Below are 22469 nucleotides of genomic sequence, written 5' to 3'. Positions count from 1 at the left end.
GAAGAAAGAAAGTCAAACAGGTCTGAAACAAGTAATGGATGAGTATATGATGACAGCATTTTCAGTTTTGGGTAAACTATCCCTTTAACGCACTTTTTGTGTTTGGCATAAAAAAGTAATATATTTTCCCAGGACGATAATAACAAATAACGAAGCAGAAGCTGTCACTTTAGATTCTGTTTTCTACTTATAAACCTTTAACACAGTTTACCAAAGCCTAACATGCACTTGTGATTCTGTGTGCAAATGATTTTTGCTACACCAACCGCACAGACAGGATACTAACCCGAAGCTATAAATGATGAACGACAGAAGCGGCAGAATTTCAAACGAAGCAGTGAGCAATCGGAGTGCTGATGTTCCTCTTTTTTTTTTTGGAAGTACACACTGAGGTACAGGGCAAGGGCATTGAGAAATAGAGTACAGGTGCCAGATAGGGCCATAAAGCCCATAATTCACATGAAAAAGAGGCTGTAAAAGCATTGATTGACTGCTGCTCCTGGTTTGCAGCCACGGGTGGAATTTATCAGATTGGATGAAACGCGACAACAGCCGCATGAGTTTCCCTAGTCAGCAATTCTATTTATCAAAGCCCATGTAGAATTCTTAATTTACTTTTCATACTCATTTCCTAACCTCCCTCACCCCATCAAAGCGTTACTAAATCACTTTAAAACAGGGCACAGTACACACACACACGCGCACGCATACACATGGCCAGGTGCTGCAGTGTGTGATTTAAAGCTTTGATTCTGTTCAAACGACAGCAGAGGTTAGCCTGGAGCAGGCTCAGGCGATTCATCATTTCCTGCTTGATAAGAGAGGGATTAATACATTTAAAGCTTTGGTCGCCAGCAGTCATCCGTCTAAACGTGGCCTAATCCATTCAGGCTGCGGCTCCCCAGAGAACGCAGCTAAACAGAGAAAACACCTGAAACTCAGACGCCAGAGTGGGTTGCTTACCTATTAAAGCGGTAAACTGGCGTGCTGAGAGGCAACACTGCATTAAAGAAGCCCACGCTAAGGAAATCTCACGCTGGGCTGATCTCAGCTCGACGGGGTATGCGGCTCTAGAAAATGCCAGAATGCCGCCCTGTGGCTTTGGGCACCTTCGCTCGAGCAGCAGGGCCAGATGGAGCGAAGACCAGAGGTAAAGTTTGACCTAAATGTTGGAAAAGCAGAGTTTATGCCACCCTTCCTTGCGCCCTCACTGTACAAAGCCATCACCCCAACAACCCCCATTTCCATCCAAATCCTGGCCTAGAGCTTTATATGCATCCGAAAGGCAGGCCGCGGGGGTTTTGAACGCGCTCCAGCATCAGAATTCACAATTATGCGCTTGTGTTTTTTAGGACACTCCTTTTCTTTGCCCTAATAGCTCATAATGCATTCATTCCACACTTAATTTAACAGCCATGCCCATTTGTTCTCCCCTCGCTCGCTCTCGTTCTCTCTCTCTCTCTTCCCCCCCTTTTTTTTTTGCGCGTGCAAATGCGACGGCCGTGGAATGAAAGCGATCCATTATGCACATGTGTCTGAACAAGGCGACCTGTGTCACAGCTGGCTCTCTCTCGGCCTCTCTAATTTCAGTTTTATTGTGCACCGGACCGACCCCTGAATACACACTAAATACACACTTCCTGGACTGATGCATCTATGGAGAGAAACCGTAGATCTTTGGAAGAAAAAGAGAGAGAGAAGCCGGATCCAACCTGCAATTGTTACCCACCTCCCGCTGTACAGAAAAGCCTCCATTGTGCGCTAGAGAATAAGACCTAATTACTTTAGTGAAGGAGCGGCTCTGGAGTCCATCGTGAAGCATACTCTGACTTTTTCTTCCCATGTTTCCGAGCCCTCGGGGCCAGGACGCCTCTAATTTGGAAAGGGAGCATTCGCATACGCCTGACTACAGTCTCATCTGTGAGGGCGCTACCACATGGCTATTGGCAGGATTTGGCAGAAATGATGAATAAGAAATTGCACTGTAATTACGCGTACATTGTGAGGTTGAATTAGAGCTGTGTTCTTCAGGAAAGAGGCGCTAGCGTTGCTACAACAAAGACAGTAAATTAAAAATAAAAATAAAATCAAACAAAAAACTGAAAGCAATTGATTTATAGAGATATAGTTCAAAAATCCATCCTTGTTTTCTCCTTCTTACATAATTAAGGACCTGAAGGAGTTTTTTTTTGCTCATTCAAAAGTTTCGTTGACTTTTGTTACATAGATACATACATTAAAATGTTTTCTTCATCTTCATTCATTCATTCATTCATTTTCTTTTTGTCTTAAGCCTGGTTTATACTTCTTCGTCAAGTTATCGACGTGACCCACAGCGCATGCAACGCACGTAGCTGTGCATTCATACTTCTGCGCGCTGTTTCTGTTGCTCTGCAATAACTAATAATAGTTGACAGTGAGGTGTTTGTGTTCCTCTGTGTTTTCTGATTTTCTTAACTAGTGTTTTGTATTTTCTGAACACTTCCTTAATATATAAGTGGTTAAAACTCGCTCATTTTGAGGCAGGAACTGGCGGACGTGCAACAACTTTAATCACAAGGTAACACAAAACAAAAGTTTTTATCTGGAGCTCCTTCACGGGACTCGACACTTGTAAACACTCGCTCCAAAAGACTCGTGCTGCTCTCGGTCCCGTCCACAAGTCGGCAAAACCAAGCCGACCAATCACAGAGCTTTTTTTAAAAGGTGCATGTCAGCGAAGCCGACCGCCATGGCGAGGGCTATGCATCTACGTATAGGCTGCGCTGTAGCATACGCGTGCGCTTGACGCAGAAGTATAAATCAGCCTTTAGTCCTTTTATTAATCAGGGGTCGCCACAGTGGAATGAACCCGAGCCTGACTAGGAAGTGGTTTTTGTCAAATCAAATTTGTACACACTGAGTGAGATGTTTTTAAGTTGTCAGTGTTTTAGTTTATATGCGATTATGCTTGAATATTTTAAACTGACTTTTTAATTAATTGAGTTTTATTGTTTTAATTTTAACTTGTTCAGGGACTGCAGGTGGAAATTAACAATCCTGCTAGAACCTGGCACAATGCTTCTTTCCTATTTGAGGTTAATGTAATGTTTGAGCATTGTCCCTGTTAAATAAATTCATTCATTCATTCGCTTATTCAACCGGCAACTTATCCAGCACCCAGTGGAAACCCACGCAGACACGTGGAGAACATGCAAACTGCACACAGAAATGCCAACTGACCCAGCCGAGGCTCGAACCAGAGACCTTCTTGCTGTGAAGTGACAGTGCTCACCACTGAGCCACCAGGCTGTCCCATTTTCTTCTTCTTTTTGTTAAATCTTCTCTTAAATTACATGATGTAATGTAGTTTTAGTATTATTCACTCACCCACTATCCTTTGGCTTAGTCCCTGATCCATCAGGAGTCCCCACAGTGGAATGAACCACTAGTTACTCTGGCATATGTTATATAAAAAAATGTCTATTGCACTCTATTGGATTGAGTTCTGGTTACTGTGGAGGCCATTTGAGTACAGTGAACTCATTGTCATTTTCACCTGGTGTGGTCTTCTGCTGCTGTGGTCCATCTGCCTCAAGTTTGGACACATTGTGCTTTCAGAGATGCTCATCTGCATACCTTGGTTGTAACGAGTGGTTATTTGAGTTACTGTCGCCTTTCTTTCAGCTTCAACCAGTCTGGACATTCTCCTCTGACCTCTGGCATCAACAAAACATTTGCGCCCACAGAACTGCTGCTCACTGGATATTTTCTCTTTTTCAAACGTTTCTCTGTAAACCCTAGAGATGGCTGTGCATGAAAATCCCAGTAGATCAGCAGCTTCTTATATATATATATATATATATATATATATATATATATATATATATATATATATATATATATATATATATATATATATATATATATACATATATATATATACATACATATATATATACATACATACACATATATACATACATACACATATATACATACATACACACACATATATATATATATATATATGTATATATATATATATATATATATATATATATATATATATATATATATATATATATATATATATACATACATACATACATACATACATACATATATATATATCATTATTATTTTTTTATTATAAAAGTTGTATATGGGTAAAAAACACTTATGGGTTGTTCCATTGTAATATAATTAAATTTAATTTCAAATTTGTTTTAATCAATGACAATTATGCTGAAGTAAATGATGACAGAATAGAAAAAATGTGATAGATATGCTTAAGAAAAACAGAAAATGGCCATCAGTGCGACCAGTGAGAGACGGAGGATGAAACAGCTCTTGATAAGTGACAGTGGCTGTGATGCATATTGTGTGAGATGACAGGATGAATGGTGACAGGATGAATGAGTGAATGACAGCACGATGACAGCATGAATGAAGCAATAGAACTGATGGATGGAAATGAAGCCTGGCAGGCACAGCGACAGAGAAAAAAAGATGGACTTTCCAACCTTCTGAGTAAATTACAGCGGCACACTTTAGAAACCGGCTGAACTTTTTACACGCACGCATCAATATAATTCATATATTTATACATTTATAGATTTGGTCCACATTCTGCATGAATTATATAGTCAGTGCTCATAAATTCCCTCTGGTTCCCAGGGGACAATGGTCCTGCAATGCAGCTAATGGATTGCAGCTCTTTTATTATAGGACCTGATTGAGCCACACACTTGGTTCCGTGAGCAGCATCTGCTTGACCTGCAGTTCGCTCACACTGGGGAAACGGGGCTCAGTCATATACACAGCAAATGTTCTGTGTCCTGACCTCCACAACACTGTCCATCTGACCAGTCACCGACAACACATTTCATCACTGTCTCAAACCACACACGCTCACAGTTTACTTCAACAACTCACAATTCAACAACCCACAGCGCTGGCTAATTCACTCATCACTGTCATTACTTGCTCAGAGATTTAAACCAATGCAACACCTGATCCTAAATATTCATTTAAGGGTGTGAGGTCAACATTGGTATGCAGCCATCATGCATGATACTTCAAATCATAGTTTGTTGAGGTATTACTTTTATAATAAATCAAAGGGTTACAGTAGTTTAGCCAAAAAATGATAATTCTGTTATGAATTACTGAACCGCTGTTCCCATCCCCGGACTCCCCTGAGTCTTTTATCATCGGAACACAATTTAAGATATTTTAGATGTGCAGAAAAGAAACCAAAAACATTATCAAAACTTCAACCCAGGCTCATTCTGAAAACTTACCTCTATATACATTTCTGGAGAGCGCCAAATACGTCCCAGGAGCTACATTTTTAAAATCTAAGCTCAGAATCCATACAGGCAGAAAATCTCAGCGCAAAAAATAAGTTCAACTAGATAATTAATGATAATTAATTGAAACAACTTGAAATTTTATTTACATTTTTTAAGTGTAGTCACACACAACCTTTTAAAGGGGTGGCCCACAGTGTATTTTTAAGGCTTGACTGTGTTTATAAGATGCAAAGCAATGTGTGCTTATGCTTCACTTGTTGAAAATCACATTATATTTTCATATATCTTACTTTGATTCTGCACAGCTACTCTGCTAACATGAAAACGACTGTCATATTTCCTAGTTCCTCTGAAAGACTTGCCCTTAAGAGGCTTTGATTGGTCCTAACATAATGTGCTGTGGTTCACGGATCGGCTCCACGTCACTCCTCTACAAGCGCGCGCTTTTGCGCTGTGTAAACAGTCCAGTCAGAGGCTCAGAGCAGCTATTATAAGCGTTCGCTGCCTGAATCAGACAGAAATGAAGAGCAAACAGCTAACGCCTGCTCTCTAAAATAATCTGACAAGTGTCTTTCATATATATTCGGAATATGCATTAATTTTCTTTTCGGCTCAGTCCCTTTATTAATCTGGGGTTGCCACAGTGGAAGGAACTGCCAACTTATCCCGCATATGTTTTACGCAACAGATACATTTCCAGCTGCAGCTCATCACTGGGAACCGCACACACATACACTACGGACAATTTAGCCTACCCAATTCACCTAAAGCGCATGTCTTTAGACTCATGGGGGAAACAATAGCACCCGGAGGAAACCCACACACACATACACGGGGAGAACATGCGGAGTCCACACAGAAATGCCAACTGACCCAGCCGAGGCTCAAACCAGCGACCTTCTTGCTGTGAGGCGAATGTGCTATCTACTGCGCCACTGTGCAGCCATATTCGGAATAAGCATATGTAATTAATATATAATGTTCTTATATAATTTGTTATTGATGCACGGAAAGCAGCTGCACAGAGAGACACACATAGAGGGACATGCATGGAGAGACACTGCACATGCTGCTTAAGATTGTGTGTTTACAGCAGCTTGACTGATTTGATGCTAAATTGTTGACAGTGCCCAACAGCATTTCCCATTGTTTACATTCTTTTTTTATGTCCTTGCTACAACATACTGTTAACGCTAAACTGTGCCTGTAGTTGAACAATTTTAACAAATAAAAACACGTACAGGTTGTGGCTCAAAACCCACCGCTTCGTCTGGTGGAGGAGTTTTAACCGAATCCAGCACTGAACTGAATGAGATTTTGCAAGTTCTCCTTTGTCGAATGCTAGAGCTATATATATTTTTTATAATTCTTTGGAACATAATTCAAATTAAACCGTAAGCACTTCTTTTTTTGTGTCGTGTCCTTTGGAAGGCTAAATACAGAAACAAAAGAAGCTCTATGCAAATAACAGCGTATGGACGGCAAATTAGCTTTCTCTGCGCTACGATTACAGCTCATCTGGCTACGCACCTTCGCAGTGCAGGGTGTGTGCACACGATGAATGCACATAACCAGAAGCCCTTATGATCTCACTAGCCCGGATGTATTATTTTTTTTTGTAGTCTCCAAATTTGTTCGCTGTAGGCTTTGCCAAGCTAACTCTCTAAAAGCCAATGTCTCCATTTACATTGAACTTTAACCGTCTTACATTCAGAAATGTTGTTTGTGTTCACAACTACATTACACATCAGCTAAGGTTTAAAATATGATATCGTAGTGGACCACCCCTTTAAAATCTCTTCTGAATCTTACAACAGTACACAAATGAACAATGTAAATTGTGTCAAATAATTACTGACAGATATTTAGAAAAAACAAAGTCTGTCTCAAACCCTACCCTGAAAGTCTCTCTCAACAGACTAGAGAAACATCTGGTTGATCACTGAGATGGTGTCTCCATCATTTTCTTTGTAGTGAGAGCAGGACACTGGGGTGGCGCTGACCCTCAGACTCAGGGTGGAGGGACAGGACTGGGACAGACACACAGCAGGAGTCAGGAGGTCACAGCAGCCTGTGAAAAGACTCTAGTGCTGTGAAACGCCCTCCACTGGTGTCAAAGGCATACCAGGATACACATGGCCACACAGCTGAATGCTAAAAAGGCATGCAGAAGCATTTACAACAGAACAAGTCAAGTCAGGAAGAGAGATGAATGCTGAAATGGAGACAAAGAGGCAGTAAAAGGCTGCGTATTTGATCTGCTTGGAAATGTTGTAAAGGATTGCACAGCCAAACTTGATTTGGGGTAAAGCAAGTGTTCAATATCTTTCACAAATGCAACACATTGAAACCAGTATTAAGCAAGGTCCCTTTAAGTTTTTTTAGTGCATTCCATAGTTTTTGGCTGTTTCTGAAATTGCCTACTACTCAACAGGTACTGCATTTGAATTTGAATGTACTACTCGATAGTATGTTCTATAGCAGGGGTCACCAACCCTGTTCCTGGAGAGCTACCTTCCTGCACATTTCAGTTGCAACCCTGACCAAACACACCTGTTTGTAATTATCAAGTGCTGTTTTAGGTACTAATAATTGATTCAGGTGTGTTTGATCAGGGTTGGGACTGAATTCTGCAGGAAGGTAGCTCTCCAGGAAAAGGGTTGGTGACCCCTGTTCTATAGAATGTTCTATACAGTATGAATGTGAGCATGAATAGAACATGCTACTTCCTTCATTTTGTCATGATAATGTGACATGCCTATTTCAGTTGCATCGCTTCACTCCCATTCATGAATTCTCAAGCGTGGTATCATGGGATAGAGGAGGGTCCATTGGATGTGCACTTCAGAAGTAGTAGGTCATCCACTTCTCACATACTGTTTTTCGAAATCTGTCAATATCGGGCATACAACTTGGCTCACATACTGTTTTTAGCACACTACATAGTAAGGAAGTATGTGATTTCGGACACAGCCTTTGTCTTATTCACATCGAATGCGTGTTTGCTTCTAAAAACGCGGGATGAAATGGTTTGGAATGGTTTGAAAAGAAAGCACAGCATTTGAACAAAGCCATTGAGCATCTTTAAACAGAAACTTTCAATGGTTGCCCCCCCTCAAAGCTCTTCTGATTAGTCCACTGCTCTGGAACTGACAGTGAAGAGCTGTGCTGCATGCAAGCGGCGACCTCCTGCTCTCCCTCGGGAAGCCAATACGGAAGTAACTGAAACTGCAATTCATTGAAATTCCACTAGTCCTGGCTCTATATAGAGCAAATTTCTATTGAGCCTGCTGTTAAAATGGCCAACCTTACAGCAGAAAAAAGGGTGTTTACAGCCTGGTACAAAGAACAATTTTGGTTCATATAGCTAATATTACCCTTCATGACAACTGTGAGGGGGTACATTTTTTTATAACTCATCCGTTTCCTTTATATTATGTTATATTAAGTTTGCATAATTACGAGTGCGGCCATTTGATTGACAGCTAGGTCTCGCTGGTTGCCTTCACATCACCTCAGCTGACTCCGGCCGATTAGCTGCTGATATCAACATATTCATCGTATTTTTGTGTTGTTTTATGTGGCTTTACACAGTCAGTTGTCTTTTGGAATTATTTCTTACAATTATCAAATGATATGGCATGCTGTGTGCACTTAATTGTGCTCACAAACCATTCAAGAGGTCTCCAATTCCCATGTGAATTATACACTTATACCATCTCTATAATTGTACTGGTTTTATTTAAGATCATTTAACATTTATATTTTTCTTTTGACAGTTAGTGCGAAGACGCGCGAACAAAATGGCGAGCCCACGTATACTGGTAACTTCTTTTGGGTTTTTCATGAACCTATGGGTGATGTCACGGATACTACGTCCATATCTTTTACAGTCTATGGCTGCGTGTGAAAGTTGAAGTTCTTTCAACTTGACACGGCGTCTAAAAAAAGCTGTTGCTTCAAAAGATGCAAGACAGTCACACACATCTAGTTAAACACATGTTTTTTTAATTTGTGGGAATAGCAAAAATACATTGTATGTGTCAAAATTATCGTTTTTTCTTTAGTGCCAAAAATCAGAAGAATATTAAGTAAAGATCATCTTTCAATAAGATATCTTTTAATTTCCTTGCATAAATATATCAAAATGTCATATTTGATCTGTAATATTGCTAATTACCAATTTTAAAGGCAGTTTTTTAATATAATAATTTTTTTTTAAGATTCCAGATTTTCGAATAGCTGTATCTCACTCAAAAAGCTTTTTTATTTAGCTCTAAAACTGTTTATCAAACTCAGTTTTCAGAAATGAATTTTTAGAAGTGAGTCCAGTATCACATAAAAATGTAAGTGAAGCAAGCAATTTAATTCTGTAATAATCTACTAATCCACAATATCATGGATAGTGTACTTGTTTGTTTACTTATGTATTTATCTTTTTATTTAAAATCTCCATTTTTTACATGTAACAAAAGTTTCTGCTAGAGTAGGCCACTTTTTTTTCCAGTAACATTTTTATTTACTGGTTGAAAGTATCTGCCCCTCAACCTACGGCTTTGCAGAGCAGTCAAAAATAATAAAAAGCAAAACTGCGTCTATATTACATTTTTTCTATTAACAATAACACTTGGCAGAGGAAGAGGAAGTAAGCAAAGAAAGACAGAAGTTGTATTCGGAAAATAGATGGAAAGACGGATCACTCGGCTTCAATTCTAGGATTTTGAGGGGCAATTCTAGAAACACTCAACAACCACTGTATTAGGTAGACCTGTCCAATAAAAGAAAGAAAGACATACCATTCTGGAATAAAAGGAGTTCAGGAGTCAAAATGTCAGAATTGTCAATGTCAGGTGAAGTATTCCTTTTGAATGTTATTTTTTAAATTAAAAAATTAATCTCCAATTAAACCATTTATCTTTAAAATAATAAACACCTCCATTTACATAGAAATTCCACAAAATTAATTATCAAAAACAAAGAGCACTTTAATTCACTTGCACCACTTGCCTCTTATTAATGACATGCATTAAATAAAAAAAATAATTGAATGACTCATTCTCAAAGAAGGCCCCAAAAATATCCATGCCAGGCGGCTAAATGGCTCTGTTCTTTAATAATCCAGTGTTTCCTTACAGCAGCCCATCAGTTTGAGGACAATAATCCCACAAATACTGCTGAGATTGAGGGAACACAGCTCTAATCCGTCCACACTACTCTTTAATCACACTCTGATACTGTCATCGGTTATGATTTCTGCGGCTCTCTAATCTCACAGACAGACGATATAGAGTTAGAGGGTTTGTTTGGGACAGAGGGGGTGGAGAAACCAATTAGGATCTCCCTTGAGGAAGATGCTCCCAGATTGCGGCACAATTTCAGAGCATACGCATCTGTTTCGATGTCCTGAGCGGAGATGTCAAGCTGAAGATTTAACTTGCATTCCAGGTGAATTGAAATCGTAAAAAATAAAATAAATAAAAAATATAATAATAATAATAATAATAATAATAATAGTAATAGGTCGCAGATATCACTATACTTCCACAGTTGATTAAGTTTACATTTTTTTGTTTGCTTAAGTTTTCTAATATCTAATGTCTAAAAATGCAAATGATGCATTATTTAAATCTGCATTAATTGCATATTATTGATCTGTATTACCATTTTTTGTCATATGGAGTCAAAGGTTTTTACAGAGGGGATTTTTTTAAATGAAAACAGAATATATCTGTTTTTTTTACCTTTTTTTAACCTAAAATGTTGTACAGATGTTAACACTTCAATGTATTCCCTCTGCTGCCATGCTTGCTGCCAAATTTGCAGCAGTAAATGCACCTGCAGCTCTCGACCAGCTTTAACGCTTTAATTGTCAGCTAAAGCTTGGATCACACTACAAGAGTTTTAGCCTAATTTATGCCCGATTTTCACCTCCCGAGAATCAGAAATGAAATCCTTAGGAGAACTTTGATCGTTTTGATTCTCGGCTCAGTGTTTTTAGATAATTTTTTTCTGTAATAGGGATTGAATTTTTTCAATATAAAAACTATTAGGTCTACGTCTACATAGTGCCGTAACCGAGAACAAGTAGGCTATACACTCTCAAAAACATGGTGGTACAAATTATGTTCCTTAAGGTACAGTTTTGTACCTTTGTAAAAGTTGTCCCTTTTATGGTACAGAAAAGACCTCTTATACTGTTCTGTACCTTTTATCGTAAATGGTAAATTGAAATAAAGGTACACAATTGTTCTCATTAGACAACTCCCTCTTTATTACAATATCTATGAAAATAAATATGACTGGAAAGGCAAAGTGATTTTATGAATAATTTCCATATTAAAACATAAATCATAATTTAAAAGCAAATGTTTAAAGAAACTCATAAAAATGAATTAAGTTCTATAATACAAAACAACTGGTAAAACAAATCTATACCTATTGTAAACTAAACATTTAAGGCATTTGAATAAACATTTGGTAAGCATTTTCTAATACATTTTCATGATTGATATCCACAGTAATTTGCTATCCACTACATACGTAAGTTTGCAAAAGTCCCGCATATACAAAGTGTTCATGCTGACATTTTAATATTGTAAAAGTAATCAAACATTGTGCGTATCTCGGTACAATACTTTCACTCCCTGCATCTCATAGCATACATGCAAATTGTATACGAACATATCCATCTGCAAAAAATACTTTTGAGAAAATTACCTTATAATTAAAATGTTGACTAGGATTAATTATTATAGTTACTTAAATTATTACATAATTATGTAGTAATTTTAACCCAAATGTGTGTATGATATTAACAAACTTTAACTGAATAGTTGGGTTTGTCCATATTTGACCAAAATTTGGGTTGAGAAAAAAACATAAATAGATAAAGTATGATAGAATAAACAATTAAAAGTGGGTTTTTGGACACCTTCTGTCCATTATACTGAAAATGTTAAAGATAAATTTAAATAAATAAATGAATAAATAAAAAGCACAACCTTGCAAAAACATTTTAAAAACCCTAAACCCTGAAAAGCACACATAACTCTATTTATTTTTTATTCCTTTATTTATGAGTTGTTGGTCTTTAAAAATAGCAAGTGATCCAAGTCTTAATTTATTTCCAATGCATAAATTACTGCCATAAGGAAAGCAGTATAGATTTCCTTTATGCAGAAGTAACGTCTATAAATCATTCATTCCCCTATTTATTGCCATTGCTACAACCTCTTTGATGTTAGTCTGGGGTAAAAGGAATAACATTTAAAGGTGTGGCAATTTTATCATGTGAAGGAGTAAGCTAAAAACATGGACAACGGAAATGCCAACAAAAGTGATTTAATGTATAAAAGGGAAAACCATTGAAATGTCCAAATATATATATATATATATATATATACAAAAAATATTAGCAAAATAAAAATAACGTAATAAAGGAACAAGTTCAAACAGAAAGTATCAAACAAAAAAATTGTTCAACTCCGGAGTAAGGAGAAGATAGTGAAGCCAAACAAAAGAAAGAAAGTAAGGTGACGATAGTGAAGCTAAACAAAGAAATGTAACAAAATTCATGAATAACCCCTTACCTGGGCGAGGCAGTGGCGCAGTAGGTAGTGCTGTCGCCTCACAGCAAGAAGGTCGCTGGTTCGAACCTCGGCTCAGTTGGCGTTTCTGTGTGGAGTTTGCATGTTCTCCCTGCCTTCGCGTGGGTTTCCTCCAGGTGCTCCGGTTTCCCCTACAGTCCAAAGACATGCGGTACAGGTGAATTGGGTAGGCTAAATTGTCCGTAGTGTGTGTGTGAATGTGTGTGTGGATGTTTTCCAGACATGTGTTGCGGCTGGAAGGGCATCCGCTGCGTAAAAACTTGATGGATAAGTTGGCGATTCTTACCTATACTCAACTGCAAATTAAATAAAAACAAAGATAGCGTTCATATAATATCTGCTGTCTTTAACAATAAATTTCCTTCGTGTTTGCAAAATGGAAGCCGTACGACATCTTCTCTATCCACCTTACTCTGAAAAAAGAGTGAACTTGATGAGGTATAGCTAAGAAATAGGTGGGCAATAATGTAACAAACAAATCAAACGAAATACAAATCTAAATAGCAAAAGGGGTATACGCACACAGACTTTTAATTTTCAGCCAGCCAGCCCAACGGCTTCAGTTGAACTGTCTTTCAATTGCAAAATCTTCACATTTAAGATCTGATTTCTTTAAAAATAAGTGATATTCACTGTATTCACTCGATATTTGATATAAAGTGGGTCTCAGACTGGACAAGAAGCCCTTCATTAAATTCCATTTTTCCCTGCCATCTCTTTAAAATATGGACATTTATTTTACCTCAGTGTTTTAAATGGAGTTTCTGTTTTAGCCTGCTAATGCTAACATCACTAGTGGTTACACGGATCTCCTTCTACACTTGCACAAATAAATAATTCCTTAAGTCCATTTAACTGATTGTATTTTAATAACAGTATGTGGTCGATGCTGTAAAAGGAGCCTTCTAAATTTTTAAAAAGTCACAGTAACCTTTCACTGAAAGTTTACTGTTGGCTGAAAAACAGCTGTTCATATAGCCCATTGCAATAATGCTACATTTAAAATGGCGATGTTGTATAACTCAAAAATCTCAAAATGGAAAGATGGATAATAAATGGGTCCCTTGAGAATCTTGCACACTGCGCTGTCTTCATCTAGCTTAACTGACACTAAATAAATTGTACATTTCATCTTCAAAACAAGATACAGTAAAAACACCACAGTTCAATGTTTACAGCAGAAATTGCCCCATAAACAACTCTTTCTGCTCCCTTTGCTCTTTTTCTCCTCTGTTTTTGTTCTCATGTCTCTGATCCGTATGTAAATGACCCAGACCGTTTGACCTCTGGTCAGCCTTGGTCCGTCCCTGCTGCTTGACCTTTAGCACACTCGCACAGCAGTCATGCACAGAGGTCTGCTTTCCTGACCAGAGCTGCATCAGCGGGCGATCTGTCTTCTCTGACATCTTACAGCCCGTTTACCAGAGAAACCCCTCTCTCTCTCACACTCACACTCTCTCACAGACTGCTGCTCTTTGAGGATATTCCCAAGTTCATCATCACTGTTTTCGACACTGCAAAAACATTATGGATGTCCCAGATTTTCGCCACCAATTTATTTCTAAGAAGCATTGGCAGCAGATGTTGTTATTGTCATGATGGTGTTTAATAGAGCTGAATTTAGGTTATGCGCAATGGTAGAAATGTAGTCTAAACTGTTTTAACCATGACGATACATATTTGTTAGAAATGAATTATCAAATCCTGGCAGATAATGATGATAAATATTTATTTTGTCATATATATGTAAACATTCTACACTGCAGGCAAAAACCTGGAAGAAAATTACTAGGAAATGTCGGGAATTATTAGAATTTTTTTTCCATTAAACATATGATAATAAAATATATATTACACAGCACATAATCTAATTAATATAATATAATATAATATAATATAATATAATATAATATAATATAATATAATATAATATAATATAATATAATATAATTAGTATAATTAGTATAATATAATATAACATAATTATTATAATTAGTATAATATAATAATATAACATAATGTAATATAATATAATATAATATAATATAATATAATATAATATAATATAATATAATATAATATAATATAATATAATTAGTATAATTAGTACAATATAATATAATATAATATAATATAATATAATATAATATAATATAATATAATATAATATTTATTAGCTAATATTAAATTAAACAGTGTTTATAATATAATATAATATAGTATAGTATAATTTAATATAATACAATATAATATAATATAAAATAATATAATATATAATATAATATAATATAATTAGTATAATTACTACAATATAATGTCATATAATATAATATAATATAATATAATATAATAGAATAGAATTAATAGAATTAGTATAATATAATATATATTAGCTAATATTAAATTAAACAGTGTCTATAATATAATATAATATAATATAATATAATATAATATAATATAATATAATATAATATAATATAATATAATATAATATAATATAATATAATATATTTATTAGCTAATATAATATTAAAATTCATATTTAAAATATGACGATTACATTTGTACTGCTTTCATATTTTAATTGTAAGAATAATAATAAATAAACCAAAGGGCAACACATCAGACACAAAATGTATCAACTTAATTTAAACAATCTTTAATGGTAGAGATTAACTAATATGGTAACTAATGAGGCACATAAACTGTATTTTGTGTTTACCTAATATTTCTACACTGCGAATAAATATGCATCTGTTGTTATGATATGTAAAGTTATGTAGCTATCAAACACATTTCAGAAATAACTAAATTATAATCACCATGATCTAAAAAATGTATCACAGTGACATATGATTTCAGTCACACCACTCACCCCTGATATAATATATATTTATGGCGAGACACTGGTAAGCAAACCGCAGGATGTATTATGACGGTTGCTTTACATGGGAACTGGGTCAGCATCTGGGCACGCTCAGATCTGCAGACGCTTTAGAAGTGCGTATTGATTTTCTGACTAAAGCAATGAATTCATTAATATCAGTATTAGTCGACCATCTGACAGAGCAAGCGGGAGGAAAGAGGGGGGGAGAGATCCTATTAGTTGATAACGTACCCGCAGACAGATCCGCTGAAGAACTTAATAAATCAAACGCACTGGTATTCAAAGCGTTCCTCAAGAGCAAGAGCAATTCACTCGCATACATATGCAAACTTTAAACCAGCTTGATTTTACCCTGGTCTATGTGAAATGAGAGAGTCATCATAACCAACAGTGCAAAGAAGATCATTTTTACTTTAAAAGGCAAGATTTTTTTAATTAAAAAATCCAAAAAACACTATAAAATGATATATATCTTGGGGTTATGCACCGAAATGAAAATTTCTGGCCAAAAATGAATACTAAAAAAGAAGAAACCAAGGCTGAAAACCAAAACAACGAAATAAATTATGCCAAATCTTGTTAACATTGCATTTATGGCTATGGCTGTGCACTAACCAGTGTTGGGGGTAACACATTACAAGTAACACGAGTTACGTAATATTACTTCTAAACAATGAGTAAAGTAACGCATTACTTTAAAAAAATTAAGTAATAATATTTGAGTTACTTATTTAAAAACGTTAGCTTATTTAAAATTAGTGTAGACAGAAACTAAGATGGTGATGGAAATGTTCTCATTATTTCAAACACAAGAAAAGGAGATTTTCTCAATGGACAGTGACTTTACTGAACTAATAAGACAAAAATAGCAAACACATTGCTGCATATATAGCATCAGGAAGTTCAATCAATCAAAGAAGGGTAAGAAGGAGGTTGTGTTGGAGATGGGGGAAGAAGTGGTGGACTGTGGCATAATAAAATCTGATTTTGTGCCGTGTTGTGCTCGTCATATCAACAGTAGCTGCTTCAGTGCTCTCGATTCGCTTTGACAACTTTCAGTCTTACTGCTTAATACTACCGTAACAGTAAGTTTGAATACTTTAGCTCATCCATGAACATGATTTCTGCAGGAGTCCCGTATGATGTAACGAAGACCACAACTCCCATGATTCCACACTCAGTTACAGAGTCATCAAACTACACCTTTGTTTGGAATGAATATGTGCCGTCTAGTAGTGAAAATGACATACTGTTCCTTTTTGATATTCCATGAAAATATCAAAAATAAAAGCCAAAGAACAAGATGAAGACACACTAAGGGATCGTTCCAACAACAACAAATACAACAAAAAATCCTTTGGCATGAAAACAATGAAAAAGGGATAAGAGAAGCAGGAAATGAAGGGTAAGAAGGATTTGTGATTTGTATTCAAACGCCAGATGTGGTTTACAAACAAAGGTAAGATGAGCACTAAAAATAACAGGACTAAACTGGACTGACGTTGCAGTGTGTTTTGGGATGATATGAGGATGAACAAATGGCTAAATCTTCATTACTGGGTGAGCTGTTGCTATCAATGAACTTCTCCTTGTCCCACTAATGTATGTGGAGGGCTTCTATTTGTATTACTCCTCATTACAGCCATTTTTATAGATGATTTAAGTAGAAACATTTGCTTCTTTCGTGCTAGTTGTTATGGAATGTCTAAGCCATTTTAGATAAAGAAGAAATATTGCAGGCATATTTTTCACATAAATTACCTATGTGCATATGCAAACTCATCTTTCCTCGAGCAGCTGGGCTGTTGCAGGCCCTCTGTTCGCTGAGGTTGAATTTAAATCTTGCATTTGTCAGGATTAGGACTCTAATCCCTCTCTGGGTGCTGAAGAGGAAGAAACAGAGTGATTCAGCCCTGAACAAAACTTTGGGTGACCCATGAATCGTGGCCCTTTGAGCGTACAGAATCTCAATAGAGTTTCAAATTTAACATCAAAAACCCACAATATGTTTAAAATCCTTAGATAAGGATGTAAAAATAAGCAGTAGCAAAAATTATTTTAAATATTGCAACTAAAATGGCTTTAAATAGGAGAAAAAGTTGTTAAAACATTTTATGGGTTATATATATATTCTGAAGTACAATATAAAACATTTAAAGGTACCACTGAATGTAGGTAATTGCAAAAAAAAATAAATAAATACAGCAATTGTTTAACAAGCCCATTCGTGTTTGAAATTGGACTAAAAAAGTTAACTTTTTACCTTATTTGGAAGGTTCATGAAGATTAATGAGCTCTGCTCTTGCTCATGTCTTTGATGCTCACAAAGCATGATGTACTCTGAAATATATATGTGCTAAATAATCATAATTATTAAAAAAAATATTTAAACAAACTTACAAACAAGTAAATGACACTCTTGCCAACTGAAGTGGAAATGAGGTTTACATTGGGAGTGAGTGAGCTATCGGCAATTAAATCTGCTTCATTACAGGCTCTGAGTTACATGTAATTAAAAAAATATAGGCTAAATTATACTTGACAAAAGGCACAGTCAGAGATGTATTTGCAGTTGTATTTTGTGGGTTTAACATGTATGAAGGAATTAACATCAACCTCTTCAAAAGTTTTTGATATCCTTTAATTCTAAAAAAAACCACAGCAAGCGCTAAGTGATATGACATGCTGCATAAATGTGCATTAAACACTATTTTTAGCAGTTTATGTGTCAGTTCCCTTATTAAAAACTTAAACGTGTGTCTGTTGCTGCTTCATTACAAACGTATATATTGCAATTAGTGCTGTCAATCGATGAAAAAAATTAACCAATTAATTACACTTTTTTTGAAAATGAATCACGATTAATCACATTTTAAAAAAACTTGCAATTTTGGCTATTCAAATGTAAAATTAATGTAAAAGCAAGACAAAAACTATTTATATTCAAAATATAATTGTTTATTAGAATTTTTGTTTAACTTGTAACACAGATTTCTTCATGGAAACAACAAACCCACAATAAACCATCAAGATCCTGGCTTGACGGACATATTTATTACAGAAATTAAAACACAAGCATGTTAATGCCATTTGAATTTTAAAACAATCAATGCCAATGAAGAAAAAAATGATTTCCAAATTGGATTATAAGTGGACTGCAAAAAAAATTCCAAAATACAGGCATTGCAAATATGGAAATTGGAAAATTATAATAATACCAATAAAGTATTGACAACAAACAATTGTACTCATTGTAAAATTGTATTGCTGTAAGTTGAGAATATTATTTATAAAGTAGAAACAATTTTGTTTAGTCTTCTTTTACATTTATCCAGTTGCTAAGACAGTCCATTCTGTTGACATTATTGGGGGACAATGTGGACCTTTTCTTTTGAATTATGTGAGCTGAGAGTGCAACGCAATCTCATGGCAATTTGTAACTTTTTGATTTAGTGGAAACGCACGCACACGTGCACACACACAGACACACAGACACACAGACCAGGGCCAATATGGATTTAAAAAAATAATAATCTGTTGTGATTTTCTACAAAAATACTCCAGTATTAATTTTTTATATTCTAAAGACACATTATCAGTACAAAAAATAACATTTTAGTCTAAAAAAAAAGTTTTCTTTTCAAAACCTTTTTTTTTTCTAGAGCCACATACTCTATATCTAAAGTATCTAAATATTTTATATTTGATTTTATTTTCTATTACAAAACTTCTATTTCTCCATAATTAAGATCTTTATTGTTATTATTGTTGTTATCATTAAGGCAAGGAGTGGTTGTGTAAGCATTTTACTTTATATCAAACTGTGTATGACTGTGTATGTGACAAATAAAATGTGAATTTGAATTTTGAAATGTAATATTACTATGTTTCTGCTCAAAAAAAAAAATAAAATAAGTACTGCAAAACACTCAGCCCAAACTGCAATACAAGCAGGGTGCAAATTATACATTGACGATTTTGGGGTCAAGTTTATCAGTTATGTTCGGTAATATGCCTCAGTGAACCAAATTTATATATATAATTCAATTACATCTTTATTAATCAAAACTTTTATTATGTTTTCAGTGTTTTTAGGGATATTGAGTGGTTCTCAGTGACATTTGTGATATTAAATAAACAGTGATAAGTTTGCATTCCTGCACCTATTAATAGATGACCATGAAAGACGCACATATTTTTAATTTTACTGTTTAACATCCATGTGCGAGCCAATGTATACAGAGCCGCCCCAAAGGGGTGGCCAGGGCTGGTCATGGCCACCCCTGTGTAATCTCTGGCCATCCCAATATGATTTTGCTGTTGATATAATTAGTTTAAATCCAATTACGTAAATTCACAATAACTCAATAAATAAATAAATAAATAAATAAATAAATAAATAAATAAATAAATAAATAAAATGCAGCCACTAAAATTGGCTGGCTGCACCTCAGGGATAAACTGCTGTTGTGTTCAACCACAGCAGGTAACCTGACTTTACCACAACAATTTCAAGTTCACGTTACATTCTTTTAAAAAAATAAGGGCAAAGTTCTTATAGCATAGTTTGTTTAGTATTCTTTGAAGACAAGAGACAAAACACATCTTTGGGTTCATGAGATTGTACACTTGAAATGCATAATGTTAAAATGAAAAATTGGGTTTTCTTCAACTAAAAAACCACAAATTCAAAAATAAACAAATAAATAAATAAATGCATTTTAAAATTAGCATTTCAGAACATAATTTATGTTAAAATGAAAAACCGCAAATCTAAAAATAAATAAATAAATAAATAAACAAACAAATAAATAAATAATAAACAAACACATAAATAAATAAATAAATAAATAAATAAATAAATAAATAAATAAATAAATAAAGAAATTGATTTTAAAATTTGCATTTCAGAATATAGGTTATTTATCACCTCTATTTTTTTGCTGGTTGGCACACAAGGGTCAAAAATCTGAATGATTGTAAAATCTGGATGTATTTTGCAAAAAGGTACATCAAAAAAAGAAGCTGTGTCAATATTGTGGCTCAAAAAGTAACATGGATAAATTACATTATTAGGGTCTGTATACAGTAGTGTGTGTGTGTGTGTGTGTGTGTGTGTGTGTGTGTGTGTGTGTGTGTGTGTGTGTGTGTGTGTGTGTTTGTGTAGTAATACTTTTTGTTCAGTTTGTCCATTTGTCTGTTCTATTAATTAATCTTAAACATGGAATATACTGTACACTGTATACAATAAACGGATGTGCAAATATAACTGACCTGAAAAGGGGTTTTAAACGAAATATAGATTTTTATTTGGTTTGCACAAATACTTGCTCACTTATTGCAATATTTTAAGAGTAATTCATTAAATTAATCAAAACCACATTATTTCACTTACCAGTAACAAAATAAAAACTTTAGTTTAACTTGAAGTTTTACAGACACCTACAAATGCCTTTTTTAAAAGATACATGTTTTGTGAACACTTTCAATGTCTGTTGGTGCCAGTTTCAAACTGATGTATTGATATTTTTAGCGCAAACATGCATTCACAATGGTATGAACGATAATAGCAGTGGTCAAATGTATATCTATTATTTTAATTATAATATTATATACAAAACAGATCAGAGCAAAACTATTTCTTAACTATTAAAGGGCAGACCCCCACACATCTTGTTTTGATGTCCTTAAGCATTAATTTGAGGCGTCATACCCCCCCAACCCAAACCCCCCCTGTAATTCGCACCCAGAATACAAGCTATGTAGAGAAAGCAAATTTGTCACAGTCTTATTTAGCTTCCTAAAATTCACAGCCTCCACAGCAGAACAGGCCTACCACCCACTCTTCAAAAAACACAAAACCACTGTGACACCAATCCACAAACATTACAGTGTAGCTCTACGATTTCTGTAGGGAAGCATTATGCCGGGTTAAACTTTCTGTCTTCATTCACTACTGTAAAGTGAGAACGTTTCTTACCTCAGGGCAGAGACACACTCGCCCACTTCCCCACACTGGACAGATCCACCGCAGGGCTCCAGGGTGGTCCTCTTCAACTCGGCGCTAAAAGGACAGTGCAGCCAAATGCCCCAAAGCACCTCTGCAGGCCTCTCATGAATCAAACATGCTCTTCTGTCCGCTTCTCTCTGAGCACAGGGGTCAGCGAGAAGCATTAATACTCCCAGACTGCAGGCTGCCAGTCCTGCCCTGCCCTGCTCTGACCTTCCTCCCTTCTGCCCCCAGCAAGAGGCCATGAGTCCAGCACACATCCAGGAAACCCACCTTCACCCCAGTCACATCGCATTACATTCACACAGACACACACATAACGAGAGAGAGGAAAAAGAGGGAGGTGAAGAAACACACAGAGATGCACTGTAATAAATGATTTGAACAGTAAAAAATATAGGGCAAAAACTTGTTTGTGGGAAGACAGCATCAGTTACCTGCTCACACTTTCAGCAGCATTGATTCCCTGTAGTTTTCAATTCACTTTTTCTACAGGGATTAAAAAAAGGCTTCATTAGAGTGTTACATGATATGAACTGAACAAACCACAACTAAATGTGCCAAAAAAGACAAAAGTACAAGACTGTGTACCACATCCAGTGAATATGTGATATCCAATTAGATTTAAAGAATAAAATTAAATATAAAATTATTCATTTAAACCTGTC

General features: G+C 35.6%; 1 protein-coding gene across 1 annotated transcript in view; it reads right to left on the bottom strand.

Moving 5' to 3' along the window:
* Positions 1–22469, bottom strand: part of fam222aa (family with sequence similarity 222 member Aa) — a 245401-nt gene that overhangs the window by 178743 nt on the left and 44189 nt on the right. Inside the window, exons 4-6 of the mRNA XM_073951075.1 lie at positions 22239–22290; positions 21772–22074; positions 12887–13035 (exon numbers count right to left, since the gene is read on the bottom strand). The gene's annotated coding sequence lies outside the window, so the exon portion shown is untranslated. The remainder of the gene's footprint in view (positions 1–12886; positions 13036–21771; positions 22075–22238; positions 22291–22469) is intronic.

The sequence above is a fragment of the Danio rerio genome, chromosome 5 (assembly GCF_049306965.1).
Source record: "Danio rerio strain Tuebingen ecotype United States chromosome 5, GRCz12tu, whole genome shotgun sequence".
Classification (NCBI taxonomy): Eukaryota; Metazoa; Chordata; class Actinopteri; order Cypriniformes; family Danionidae; genus Danio; species Danio rerio.
The sequence above is the reverse complement of the archived record's forward strand: the minus strand, read 5'-3'. Positions and strand labels throughout refer to the sequence as shown.